General features: G+C 36.1%; 1 pseudogene; it reads left to right on the top strand.

The window, feature by feature from the left end:
* LOC107022201 overlaps positions 1-1968 on the top strand; it is a 10785-nt pseudogene extending 8817 nt beyond the window's left edge.
* Positions 1969-15116: the final 13148 nt, after the last annotated feature.

Here is a 15116-nt window from a genome sequence, read left to right as displayed (position 1 = left end):
ATATATATATATATCATGTGGAAGTTCAATTAAAAATTGACAGAAATGAAAGTAATATTATTTAATTTTTCAAAACAAACTAAAATAAAAATAAAAATTAGAAAGACTATTTATAATAAACAACTAAAATAAATTTATTTGGTGATATACACATTTTCCTTATTTCTAATTTATATATATCTACATGTTAATTCCAAATAAGAATAATAAGATGCATTTTTCACCAAAAAGTGAAGGATAATACAATATAGAGCTTCCAACTTTCGCATATATAGTTATACAAAAAAAAAAATCTCCACAAATTTATTTATCTTTCTCTTCTAGCATAATAAGAATATGAAGTTTTTAACATTATCATAGTTTCGTTCTAAATTTGTCAAAAAGAACATTTTCTTAATCCGTATAATTATGTGATCTTTAATCTATTGAAGTAATTAATAAGTATTAATTTTTATATCAACTTAATTTACATACATTAACTATATAGATTATAATTATGCTTGTAGTAGCGTATTTTCACTTGTTATTACCGATAAAATTTGCTTATTTTTCATATTAATTACAACCAATAACACTTTGTATGCAAATCACCTTATTACAATTAACTTTACAAGAAGGATAGATTGGTTAGATGCCTAATGTACATGGTTTGAAGATTATGGATTCAAATTTATAGTCTTTTTCCTAATTTGCACTAATTAAATAATTTTTTTCAAGACACTAATAAATGACTTGAAACTTATTCATTTGTATATGGTATTCCTTGATTTCTTCGTGTGTGTTTACTCCCGTTAATTAGTGAATATCCTGACTTCGTCTTTGAAGTAGAAATTACATTAATTTCATATTCTTTTATATTGTAGGCTGATCAGTCTACAATAGTTGGTGAAGCAGTGAACCACATCCGAGAACTGCAGAATATTTTCAAAAAACTTAAAAGTCAAAAGCTAGAAAGGCTAGAAGAATATAACATAAGGTTGATGAGTTCACAAAAAGTTGATAATAGTTGGGAGAAATATGTGGGTGATCAAGTATCAACCAACAATTCAACTGTTATTACACCAACAACTCATGGTCCTAGTCCTCTTATTCCAACAGGTTTTATGACATGGAGTTCACCAAATGTGATACTGAATGTTTGTGGTGAGGATGCACATATTAGTGTGTGTTTTCCTAAAAATCCAAAATTATTTGCCATCATTTGTTATGTTTTAGAAAAACATAAAATTGACATTCTATCTGCTCAAGTTTCATCTGATCAATTCAGAAGCATGTTCATGATCCAAGCTCATGTAAGTCCTTTCATTTTTGTAGTGTATTATATGTTGGTCAATTTGAACATTGTGAACTAGGTTTTTTTTAGTAAGCATACTCTCTAATTCATTTTAAGTGTCTTTATTTGATTTATCGCTAAAAATTCAACAATGACACGCATTGAGAAATTATTTTGAATTGGGTGTTTGAAAAATATATAGTTATTTTTTTCTTTTATAAGTTTTGAGTCTAATCAAACATTTATCTTCACGTCAAATGAAGTATATATCTATCATTTTTGTTTTTATAGAAATGACTCCTCCCACCAAGTCTCACCCTGAGGTTAAAATTCTCTGTTTGTTACTACATATAGTTAATTCATATATTATATATGTTTAGAAATTATTTAACTTCTTTTACCTGAGTCGAGTGTCTAATAGAAATTATATGGATAAACATGAGTACATATATCCCTCTTCATATCCCAATTGTAAAATTTTATTGATTATATTGTTGTTATTCTTATTATTATTTGGTTCTAAAACATGTTTGATGTATATTTAGGCAAAAGGTGGAAGTGAGTTAGCTCAATTCTCCGAAGTATTCACAGTGGAAGACATGTACAAGCAAGCTGCAATTGAGATAATGGCATTGACAACCCCCAAATGATCAACATCTATTTACTTTTGATGTTCAACCATTGGAAGATGAACGGTGATCGCCGCATAGACATGTTTACTTTTATAGTTTATCCGGTAGAGGATGAACTATTGTGTCCATAAAGGATATATTATTTACTTTTATGGTTCATTCGATAGAGATAAACTATTGTGGTTGTAAAGAATATTTTATTTTCTTTTACATTTTATGATGAGTGTTTGTCTCAATGGTGGAGAAATGAAAACTATGGAAAGTTTCTTCCAATGAATTTATAAATAGAAAAAAATCTTGGTTTGACATATGTTTATTTATTTTCTTTAAGGGCGTGTTTGTTATGGATGAATGTTTAGCAATTCCCTTAATCAAGTTCTACTTTTCCAACTCTTACCTATTTTTTATTATAATTTAAAAGAACGAACCATTTTTCTTTTAAAAAAATTACATTGCAACATTAATTTTATTTTACTTCTTAGAATTCAAATATGTCGAGAATAAAACATATACCATTTTTTAAATTATTATTTTTCTTAAAATTAAAGGCATATTAATAAAATTTAATTAACTTTAGAGCTCTTATAGTATTTTTGAGCCACTCCTGATCCTTGACTATCACTTTGTAATATTATTCTAAATTATGTATAAATATTCTTGAGACAATTTTTTTTACCTATCAAATAACATAAATTAGCAAGAAACTGGAATTACTCATTTTTACTCTCTACCAAACAAATCCTAAGAGATGAAAAATATCACATTCCTTAACTTTTCTAAAACACATATGCATCACTTTAAGAAAGTTATTTAAATATTTTTATGTAAAGAGGAATTCTCCTTTGACTTGATCGATCTTTAATTGAAGTCTAGCACTATGAAAGTTATTCTTTTATCATCCAAATCCAACATATAAAGGTCAAAAGAGATGGTAAGAGTCATTATATTTAGTTTACTCCTGCTAGTGGATGTGTGTCGTTCATCATAAGGAAATTATATTTACTTTTAAAGTTTATATGACAAAAATAGAGGTATGTCATCATAAAGATCATTATATTTATTTTGACAGTTCATCCAGTGGAGGATGAATCTCTTGTCTATGTAAAGTTTGTTATATTTATTTATCCATTAACATATGTAAAGATAATCATGTTCACTAATTAATGATAAAATAATGATATTATTGGATCGGAGTGTAAAGTTTTGACATGGTATTATTGGATTAAAGTGTCACGTTCCAACACGATATTTTTAAATCGGAGAGTCACATTTCGACATAGTATTGGATCAGAGTGTCACGTTCTAACACGGTGTTATTGGATTGGAGTGTCATGTTCCGACATGATATTCTTGGATCAAAGTGTCACGTTTCATACGATATAATTGAATTGGTATGTCACCTTCCGATACGGTAATATTAAAGAAAAAACATATTTAATCAACTGAATGTACTCAATCTCAAAGAACTCAATGCCCAAAATGATTTGTTTTGGAGGAATGAGTTCTCATGTGTGATCTTGATATTGTTGACTTATTATGTACTTACTTTAGTGTTGTTGACACTGGTTCATGTTGTTTGTTGCTTGCCACCTGCTAAGTGTCATAGTTAATTTTATAATGTTATTCATTATACTAGTTTCTGTTTTGGGTCGGCCGATGATATCTACTCAAAATATGTTGCCTTGTACTGAGATCTACTCCTATTTTTCTTTGTTTTCCTTTTGTAAAGTGTAGTGAGTGTACCAGAGAGTTTGATTCTCCCTGAGCTGTAGTCAGTCTCCAGCGTATCAAATTTCAGGGTGAGCTATTCATTCAAGCTCGTACTGAAATCTCTTGATCATGACATTATTTCCTTCATTTTTCGGACATAAACTAGTTTATTCATTTATTTTGATGTCTTTAATACTCTTAGACTTAGTATTTGAAGATAAAATGTTCTTGATGTGATAACTTTCAGGTTTTGGGAATAATATATAGTTGACTTTAATGGATTTGTTTTTCTTATACTAATAAGATTTAACCTCCCGCATTATGGTCAGTATTTTGTAAGTTGAATGGTAAATATAAGTTGGAGTTGAATTCATTGGTTCGAATACCTAGGAGTTAAGTGTTAGTGCCACTCATGACTCAGTTTGGATTGTGAAAATAGTACACTACATCAAACTTCCTTACCCCTAAACCCAATCTCTTGTCCACGGTGAAGTCCACCTAAGCATGTTTAATCACCTACGCTACCTCTACTTCTCTCCATTACAACACACGAACAACCCTTGCTATCCATTACTCGCCTTTGCACACCTTTTCCTTCCACTATACCCAACAATTTCACTCAACACAAGAAATAATGAATATAAGCCGACATGACATACATCCACCAAGTGAAATATATAAGTCAAAACAACAATATTTTATATGATATCATCATTATGAAAAACAACACCGCATTTCACATTCCTCAATCTACACAATTATGTCACATCATTGGTCCTCTCATTAAACCCGAACCCAAGTTGTTAGCATATCGCAACGTGGTACCCGATCTAATAATTATGCCGGAATATGACAAATGATCTAAGTTAGTTATGCCAGAACATGGTAGCCGATCCAAGTTAGTTATGTCGGAATATGAAAACCGATCCAAGTTAGTTATGTAAGAATGTAGTAACTGATCCAAGTTAGTTATATTAGAACATGACAACCGATCCAATCAATGCACCACAATTACAATCACAAGTACATTCTCAAATTTATTAACTTTACTCATGATTCATGGCATTCATCATTCATATATTCTCATTTACAACAAGTCTGATCAACAACGAAACATTCATATACATACATGTATCATAATGATACAAGAAAAAACATACATCACATAATCATAGAATCACAATCATCACTTATGAACTATTCATCAATGCATATCATGTAACCCTCAATTCAACAAGACTCAACCCTAATACATCATCTAAGGCTTCTTTATAGGGTTTAAATCATTATTAATTTGGTGCACAAAGGTCTACACATAAATTCTACCATGAATTTACATATATTACGCATTGAGAACAAATGTAAAATACTGAATTCACAAAAACCTAGCCTACGTGGGCATCAAGAAGCTACATGGAGTTATTGACTTCAATTCCTATTTACAGGTCCTCACAATGGTGATTTTGGTCAAGAACCCACAAGATATCACCATCCTCACGCTAGAAATATCTCTCTCCCTTCTTCACAATCTTGCAACAACTATTTGTGGTTTTCTGAGGTATTTTATGACTTATTTAGGTATTATAAGAAGAAGGAGAAAATAGAATTTTGCGTAATTTATGTTCTGCCTCGCCCATCTCGCCCTGGCACCTGCTTACCCCGCCCTAGAGGCAACATGCCTGCTCTGGCAGGACAATGGCTTTGAAGTTTTCCCGCACATTTTTTAATCTTAAATAACGAGGGTTCAAGTCGTTACCACAGATACCAATTTACCCCCCATTCGTCACCGAATGACTAGTGCACGGATCATCACACACCTTACCTTGTAGTATTTTTAATGAGCAACTAGGTAAACATGAAATCACTGGTGGGATGGTTTATGAGATCGATCAGGGATATGAAGCAATGTTCGAAGAAAATTTATGTCCCAAATTAAACAACCTAACCCTGCTGCGGTGGCAGCCTTGCCTCTAAGGCAAAGCCGCCGTGGCGAGGGATATCTCACTATAGCGGAAGGTTGGGAAATAGTATAAGGGGAAATGATATTCTCCCCATTTGTTCCTATTCCTTTAAACATTCCCCCAAAAATCTATTCAACTCGATTCCTACCGAATGTCGATTTCAAGCTAATCTTCTCGTTTCATTACACTCATTATTTTAGTATTTGATTAACTATTGATGCATGATGATTAACTGATCGAGATTAGACGCTGTTTGCGTCATTATTGAAAACTAAAAGTAGGTTTCTTGTGTTGATTAGATAAATGTAGCACGGACACTTTCCTTACATCTCCATGATGTTGCGAGCATAAGGATTTCATAGAAATTTGATCGAATCGATACCGAAATGGTTGGGAGAAGTTGAAAAGTCTTTTCGCTTAAAACACAAATTTGAGGGGTATTTAAGAGTTATTTTTCCAAAATAATTTACTATTCATGTTATATGGTACTTTATACATCTGATCTACTGCAATTCTATCGAAAATAAATGTTTTGGGACGAAGAGTCTTCATTATCGCGTCTGTTGTTTGTCCTAGACAAAGGCCGCTCTGTCGACCTTTATCCCGCTATGGCAGCCTCCTTCATCCCACTGTGGCGGGATTTGAACCAATGTGTAGGGACTCATGGGACCAGTAGCCTGGGACTCTCATTCATAATTTTTCCATCGTCCATTTTCCCTCCTTAACTGTCTATTTCTAGCGCGTTCTAACATATATTTTTTAGTCCCTTGCAAGCCTTTCTAATGAAAGTTCATAATGAAGAAAACTTACCCTTATCCGATTCCTTGGTGTCGCGAGTCAGGAAAAACATCATGACCACTGCAACACGGGTTTCTGCTGCAAGAGGGATTTGTGCTACTCAAGCTAGAGGAGAAGGCACCTACTTTTTATGCTTTGCTGATGGAGTTCGGATGGGCTTCACTGACTGAGGCTACCCCGATACATGCTCTAGTTAGGTGAAGGACTTCTATGCTATCTTGCCTACTTTGCAATGAGATGACTCGCACCCCGTCATCTGTATCAAGGGATTTGACATTTCTCTAAATGCCACTGCTATCAATAAGTCTCTATAGGTACCAGAGGTCTTTAACATTGGGTACAAGGCCAAGTTGAGGGAGATGGATCTAGAGTGACTGAGAGACACTCTAGACAAGAATGAGCGTCTAAATCAGGTTTACTAGGCTATTGTTGAGTTATTACTTGCACGGACTGGTCACCTGATATTAAGAGGTGGCTACACTTTGTGACTCTTAGGATCCGCCCATCGGTCAACCACACTCACGTGACCTTTCCCCAGGCCTTGGTGGTGGCTTGCACTATACAAGATATATATCTAAATGTGGGGGCGCAAATTATCTCCGAGTGGGGGTGTTCTACTGGGGTAACAAGAAGGTGTTCTTTCTTCCTGGTCTGATCACTATCCTGTGCAAGTGGGTTGGAGTGCCTCTTATTGATGCCAACCTAGTACTTCCTATGGATCCCATCCTTCACTCTCTTTTTATTAGAAAGGTTCTACTTCTAGGAGCAAGAGAAAGAGGACTGACAGGGATAGCAAAAGCCAGGCAGCCACAAGGTCGGACGAGGAGGGAGGCGACGATACTCGTCCCCTAATTGTAGCATCACAAGTAGAGGAGGTTTTGTCAACTATGCGAAGGAAGATCGGGTGCCCTATTACTCCCACCACTATGGTACCCCCAGTAGTTCCCTAAAGCTTGAGATTCTCTGTCGCAAGCTACGCCAGGAGAGGAGGAAGAACCTAGTGGTGGACTATTTGTTGGTTATGATCTGAAAGACTTTGAAGATCATGTTCATTTGTATCACCCATGGGAAGGATATTCCAGGATCATAGAAGGGGGATTTCACTCAGTTTTTGAGTTTGGCGGAGGCCATGACCAGCCTAGTGTCACTGGAGGATCTAGACTCTAGCACCGCACCTCTCGATCTGATGGTTCATGATTTGGTTTTTTTCCCTTCTTGGGATTGTAAATTGGACAAAAATAATTTCTCTTTGATTTTCCTTAACCTCTTTGTAGGCACACAGATGCTTATTTTGTTGTCTGATGTAACCTTATATTTACTCTTAAGGTTTTATAATCTATTAGCATCACACCCAAAGGCTACACCCTCGGAGGGACTGGCACTCAGTGACCATTGCTGGACTTGAGCGAACCCTTGGCCTTAATTAACTTAGCGGAAGATAAAAATCATACTTATAATGACAAAAAAACTTATCTCAACTGCATAACAAAATAACTGGGAATGTCTTTAAAGATTTAAACATTTAACATGGACAAAATGACAATCCAAGTCTTTAACATAAGAATGAAAAGGTAAAGACTACTAAACTACTAACTATCTATGAAGCCTTTAAACTGACTTAGATGAATATTGGGAAAAACCCCACAACAATTTATTGAACTAATTAGAAAGCAATATAACATGTCCTCCATAATTCAAGGATGCTCACCAACTGACTCTGGGGTGCTCAGTTGGATCAACGGTGCACTGGATGTTGTTCCTCGTTACCTGCGTCTGCATCATGATATAATGCAGGCCAACTGGCATGAGTACATTGAGTGTACGAGTATTCTCCTTTAAATCAAGCAAAATGAGGTCTTGGTCTTGCTTCTCTTTCACCCCTGACACTTATGATGACTCAGCCCCATTGGTCACCACTGTACCTCCTTCTGTGGAATCCATAAGTCTTGACTCCCAAACGTGCAAGTTTGTGCACATCTTTAGATAACTCCCTCTTTACTTCTTCAACATGTGAAGTACTTCCCATGGATAACTTGGTTAAAGCATCAACAACCACATTAGCCTTATCTGGGTGGTAAAGAATGCTCATGTCGTAATCCTTGAGTAATTCCAACCACCTTCTCTGTCTGAGATTGAGTTCTTTCTAAGTTCATACATATTGGAGGCTTTTATGATCAGTGAATATGTCAACATGAACACCATAAAGTAGTGGCGCTATATCTTCAAAGCAAAAACTACTGCAGCCAATTCTAAGTCATGAGTTGGATAATTCCTCTCATGAATCCTTGGTGGTCTAGAGGCATAATCTATAACCTTGACATTCTACATCAACACACAACCCAAACCAACCCTAGATGCATAAAAATACACCAAAAATACTTGATTAGCTTCCGATAAAGTTAAAATCGAAGTAGTAGTCAACCTCTTTTTCAACTGTTGAAGCTTTTATCACAAGCTTCAGACAATTGAAACTTAACTATCTTTTGAGTTAGTTTGGTCAAAAGAGACGAGATAGATGATAACCCCTCTACAAATCTTCATTAGTAGCCAGCCAAACCCAAGAAACTCCTTATATCGGTTAGAGACGTAGGTCTGGGCCAACTTTGAACTGCTTCTATCTTTTGGGTATCAAATCTAATCCCATCACCAGAATCTATGTGGCCCAAGAATTCCACAGACTTAAGCCAAAATTCACATTCTGAGAACTTAGGATTTAACTCTTTATCTCTCAAAGTTTGAAGAACTATCCTGAGGTGACTAGCGTGGTCTTCTTCATTCCTTGAATAAAAAATCAGCATGTCATCGATGAAGACAATGACAAACATATCTAAATAAGGTTTGAAGACTCTGTTCATAAGATCCATGAATGATGCAGGTGCATTTTTCAAACCAAAGGACATAATAAGAAACTCAAAGTTCCCATATCTAGTTCTAAAAGTTGTCTTTGGAATGTTAGATTCCCTAACTTTCAACTGATGGTAGCCTGATCTCAGATCAACTTTTGAGAAACAAGAAGCAACCCCAAGCTGGTCGAAAAGAGCATCTATCCTTGGAATTGGATATATATTCTTGATGGTCACCTTATTTAATTGGTGGTAGTCTACACACATCCTAAGGGAACCATATTTCTTCTTTACAAACAAGACCGGAGCGCCCCAAGGTGAGACACATGGTGGAGTGAAATCTTTATCTAATAAATCTTTCAATTGTTCTTTTTACTCTTTGAACTCTAATAGTTCCATTCTGTATGGCGGAATAGAGATAGGACAAGTATCTTCAATGATGTATATGCCAAAGTCTATCTCTCTTTTAGGTGAGACTCCGAGTAGATCATCAGGAAAGACTTCTGGAAACTCTTTCACAATAGGAACTGATTGAAGGGAAGGCACCTCAACACTTGAGTAATTAACTCGACGAAGTACCTCTTTGAAAATAACTTTGTCGCCTTATGGTACGAAATAAAACGATCCTTAGGCACTGCTGAACTACTATTCCACTCTATGACTTGCTCATTAGGAATCTTGAGCTTGACAGCTCGTGTTTACCAATCTATTGACGCATAACAGGCATGAAGCTACTCCATACCTAGAATTAAATCAAATCTACATGTCTAACTCTACTAGATCAGTCATGGTGTTATTGTAATTGATGGAAATTGAACAATCACGATAGACTCTTTCCGCGAGAATAGACTCCCCAACAGGTGTAGAAATACAGAAGGGTTTACAAAGTTTTTCAGGAAGGATCTCAAACTAATTTGCAACATAAGGAGTTACAGAACATAAAATTCTCATGGGTCTAACAAAACATAAGTATAAAAAATAAAGACTTTGATCATACCCATGATAATATCTGGAGAGTTCTCTTGCTCCTGGCGGCTAGTGATTCCATAGAGACGGTTTGCCCCCTCCGTCAGTACCAGAGTGGCTCCTCTTGGTGCTGCCATGTCAAGTGGAGCAATTGATGAATATTGAGCTCTATTGCTTTGATTTCAACCTCCCTGCTTATTCTTGGGACACTCTTTCATGTAGTGCCCCTCTTGACTGCATTTGAAACAACCCAACTGGCCATCGCGACACTTCCCAGCGTGATTCTACCACACCTACCACATGCATGATCCCAACTACATCCTTGTGACACACTACCTTGGGACTGGGATGGTCTAGAATTAAAGTTCTGAGAATTTTAGCCATTATACTCATTTTTGTTGCTAGGCGCAGGTGCAGTAGTAGACGATGGTGCATGCCCCTTTTGTTTCTGAAATTGTGGTCGACTTGAACAACCCTTATGGTGACTAGACTCATTCCTAGTCTTAGATATTGTTCATGTACTCCTCTATGTACCTCAACTTTTCTTCTTCAACTTGTTGAATATAGACCATTAACCTTGAACTGACCATGTCCCTCAATTAACATTGCAACCCTACCTTCCTTGTTTGTAGCACGACTCAAGCCAAAAACAAACAAGCTCATCCTGCTTGTCATATCCTTAACCATCTCCAGGCATGCGAGAAACTTGGTAAACTTTAACCCATACTCATGAATAATCAAGGAGTCCTGTTTCAAAGTGAGTAACTCCCGTACCTTTGCTTCCTTCAGTTCCCGGGGAAACAAATGCCCCAAGAAGGCTTTCTCAAAGCATGCCGAACTTGGAGGTAGTGCATCCTCATCTTTTACCTCCTTCAACTAATTGAACCAAGTCCTAGCCACATTCTTGAGTTTATACGAAGCTAGATCAACCCTTTCACTATCAACCACATGCATCACATCAAACACCTTCTTCAATTCTTCCACAAAGTTTTCTTGATCCTCAGTAGTGCTTGAACCGGTGAAGCTGGGAGGATTTATTCTTAGAAACTTCACAAATCTCAAGGTGTCAGCCTCTTCTTGTCGAGTTCTTGTCTGTTGACCAACCTGGTTAGTCACCGCTTGTCTTAAAATCCGTATAGCCTCACAGAACTCAACATTAGTGACCTCTCCTTGAGGTTGCACGTTTGGTGCTTTAGGTACCTCTAGCTCCTCGACATTTCTCCTGGATAAACGACCGTGAACTTCTCTTCGTGGAGGCGTGGTGATTTGAAAAGGTGTTCATCTAAAAAGTATGACCCTCTTCTACCCATGATGGCTACATGGTTTTCATGGAGACTTGAGTTAATATGAACTCAAATCCCCACATCGGTGCTAAATACTACTCCCAAAATATACTGGCTCTTATTTTTTTTAAAACATACTGATTTTGTGGTTTGAGACTAGTTATCAAAACTTAGTTTTAATAAGTATCTTGGAAATCATAGTTTCCCTCCTTGCTTCATTTCATAAAGCTATTACATCTATTTGAAAACTAGTCCCAAGGCTCTTTACTTGTTTAAAATGTGAATTTTTAACTCTTAGCGATTACTTAGTCCCCTTATAACTCTTGAGAATGAACTCAACTCTTTACTCTTGCTTAACTTGTGACTTGTCATAAAACAAAGTTAAAAAGGTTTGTTCAAGACTCTTGAAATTTTAAGAACTCACTTTGTCTTGCTCCTTAACTTTTAGACTTGACTCTTTACTTCTTTGACTTTGATCTTAAATTTTCTTGAATTGGATTATGGATTCAAGGATCATTATCTCATATTTATGGATGATCTCACTTTAGAGTGTTGGAACCAACCAAGAAATGTGGGTACAACACATAGAAAGTAGTATGAAAAGATAGGGGAAAAATAGGAACTCCAGGTGACCCTGGCTCTTTGAGAGCTGAAGGATAGACATTGTCCTCAGGCCCTCTGGCTGGCGCGGCGTGCCAGAGCATGACAGACAGAGTGTGTCCTAAGGGACATTGGTAGGCGCGGCGCCCGAGGGCCTGTCAGACGTGTTTTCTGACTTTTCTTCTGTGATTTTCAACTCTAAACCTTCCAAAATATTATGGATCTTCCCACAAACACTTAGATCACTAATATCCTCAATAACCAATAGTTTAGACTTGTAAAACAGCCTGGAAACACGAACCAAAACCACTAAAGGTACACTATAACTCTACCAACAAGATTTCAACAATTGTTCATCAAGAACTTGAAGATTCACCATTAAATCAATACAAATCTTGATGAATTAAACATATCGGTGTGTGGTTGAATGAAGCCAATGTATAAATATATCAGATACCTCGATAGGGATCACCTCTAACAAATTCCACTAGCGAAACCTTAGCGTTCTTGCAGAATTCTTGATCTTCCTCTTCTTTTCTCTTTTCTCCTCAAGCCCGATTAGACTTTTCTCAGTCCAACAACCCAACATCCGAAAGACATATCTCCCTCATATGACATCAAAAATGCATAAACTTGGCTCCATTGGAAAGATCTTCCCAAGGTCTTTCCAACCATATAAAGAACTCACCCTAACTTCTACTGAGCTGGGAGTTATGACTGTTTGAAAATGACCAAAACTCACTTTTTAAAGTTAGGAAATTTTCCAGATTTCCCTATTTATTTCCAAAATAATTATTCTTGGTTTCTTAGCTTATTCTTAATTATTTTAAGTTACGAGATGCTACGATTAGCTCACGCTGTTGAATACTAATTAGGGTTGTCGTGTTTGTACGGATGGTTTAGAAAAAAACAGGGGATATAGGATGAGGTTCTGCCTTGCCTCATCCCACTTAGGTGGTCATGCCTTGGTGGAAATAATCATGTCCTAGCGCTCAAACGGAAACATAATCAGGACAATATCTTTCTGAGGTTTTTTGCTTATCTAAAAAAATTCTAAGTATCCCAACTTTACCCTTAAAATCTAGAGTACTCCACATACTAGGAAAAATCATAGTCTAACCCTAGTCAATCCCATGATACACGAAACCATCCGTTCCCGTTAATCAGCTCCACAACCAATACACCCCCAAGATACACCCATACATTCACATAAATTTTACACAAACACAAGACCCATCCATATCTTCTTTACCCAAGGCCATAACCAACAACTCAGTACAATTATATCGATAACAAATGAAACTATGTCAATTCGTTACATACTTATCAATCTAATACAACCTAGATATCAATTGAATAAAATTATTGCATCATTAGAAAGCCTATAGAAAATTACATTAGAAATAATTAGCCTTAAGTCAATATCAATTCAATAAGCTTCGCATGCAATAGATCTAACAGTATCCATTACTCAATTAATCAAATTGGAACAACCTATACACCATACATACATAATCTATACATGAATCAAAAGCCCATAAGAATCTACACATGAATTCATGAATATCAAAGCATAATCAATTCACACATATTTTAGTGAAATTTATAGATTTGAGAAGATCAAGGGTTCATGGACAATTTTATTAGAAACATCAATTAAACATCAATAACATCATATCTTAACGTTTTGAAACCATTTATGCAAGAATCCAAGACTTAGTTTAGAAATTGGACCTTTTCATCTTTTTGAAATCTTTGAAAATCATCTTTGAAATTGCTCTAAGGTGATAGAAAGCCTTAGATGAAGAACTCCCATACCTTATTTGAATAATCCAAAGATAATTTAAGAATAAACTCCATTTAAGACCCATCTTCAAGCTCCATCTTCAGTTTGAATTCACATGAAGGTTTTTGGAGAAACTTTAGGAGGGAAGGGTTTTTGATTTAGATGTGAGGGTTATAATAAGAGTTTAATGACTTATATACTCTTAAAATACCCATAGACACCTAAAATATTATTCCTCCTATTTTTAAAAGACTTGGTTGAAATCCCAACTTCACCCCTAACATTACAGAAAGCAGGCAGAAAACTGCCTCACAGACGACTTGCCCATCGACGGGGCATCACCACCACGACGGGCCGTCACTGTCCACCGTCGGTGGTTACAGTAGCCTGCCAAGTCTTCCCTCTTCACCCATGGACAATTAACCCAAGAAGACACCGTTCGATGGGGCGTCAACAGGCCCACGAGCCGTCGACTGCTCCGTCCTCTGGGGCCTGCCAGGGACTGTTCTGGTAACAGTTTTGGGTCCTTCCTCAATGACCCTTAGATAGTCCTCGGGGATAATTTCCCAGAATTTTCCACCCCAATTATGATTTTATATAAGTTTAGCACCTATCACATGAATTTCATACAAAACAAACACATAAAATTTGATGAAACAAGCCTAGACGTACAAGGTCACTTCAAGGAATATCTTTCGAACGTCATAGACGTTTTTGGACATTTGACCTCCAAACTTCACGAAACTTTAAACACTGAATATACATGCTATATTAACTCAATTATTAACCATATAAGCTCATTAATCACCCATAAACATATAAATCCACATATGAGGCACTTAGCTGACTTAGTCGGCGAACGTCTTGATCTTCCCTTGACGTTTGACTTCTAATGCACCTAAACTCATAGATACTGACTCTTACCGACATAATAAACAAATTTAAGACGTTATATCACCATTTCAACAACGTTAGGCTATAGCTTTACCTAAATCATTTTCGGGGTTTAACATTCTCCCCCACTTGGACAACATTTGTCCTCGAATGACACTTGTCACTCTCCGAACACTTCCAGGAGTAAGGATTCAATTATAAAATCATAAACATTACATATAACACACAGTCAAGAAGAACACATCAAATTCATATAATTAAGAGAATTACAACACAACAAGAAACTAGAAAATATTTTATAACTCAACATGCTATAAGACTCACATGTTTCATTCCGAATAGCAAAATGTCATTTTATATTCAATATCAC

This window comes from Solanum pennellii, chromosome 1 (assembly GCF_001406875.1).
Source record: "Solanum pennellii chromosome 1, SPENNV200".
NCBI classification, from domain to species: Eukaryota; Viridiplantae; Streptophyta; class Magnoliopsida; order Solanales; family Solanaceae; genus Solanum; species Solanum pennellii.
The sequence above is the reverse complement of the archived record's forward strand: the minus strand, read 5'-3'. Positions and strand labels throughout refer to the sequence as shown.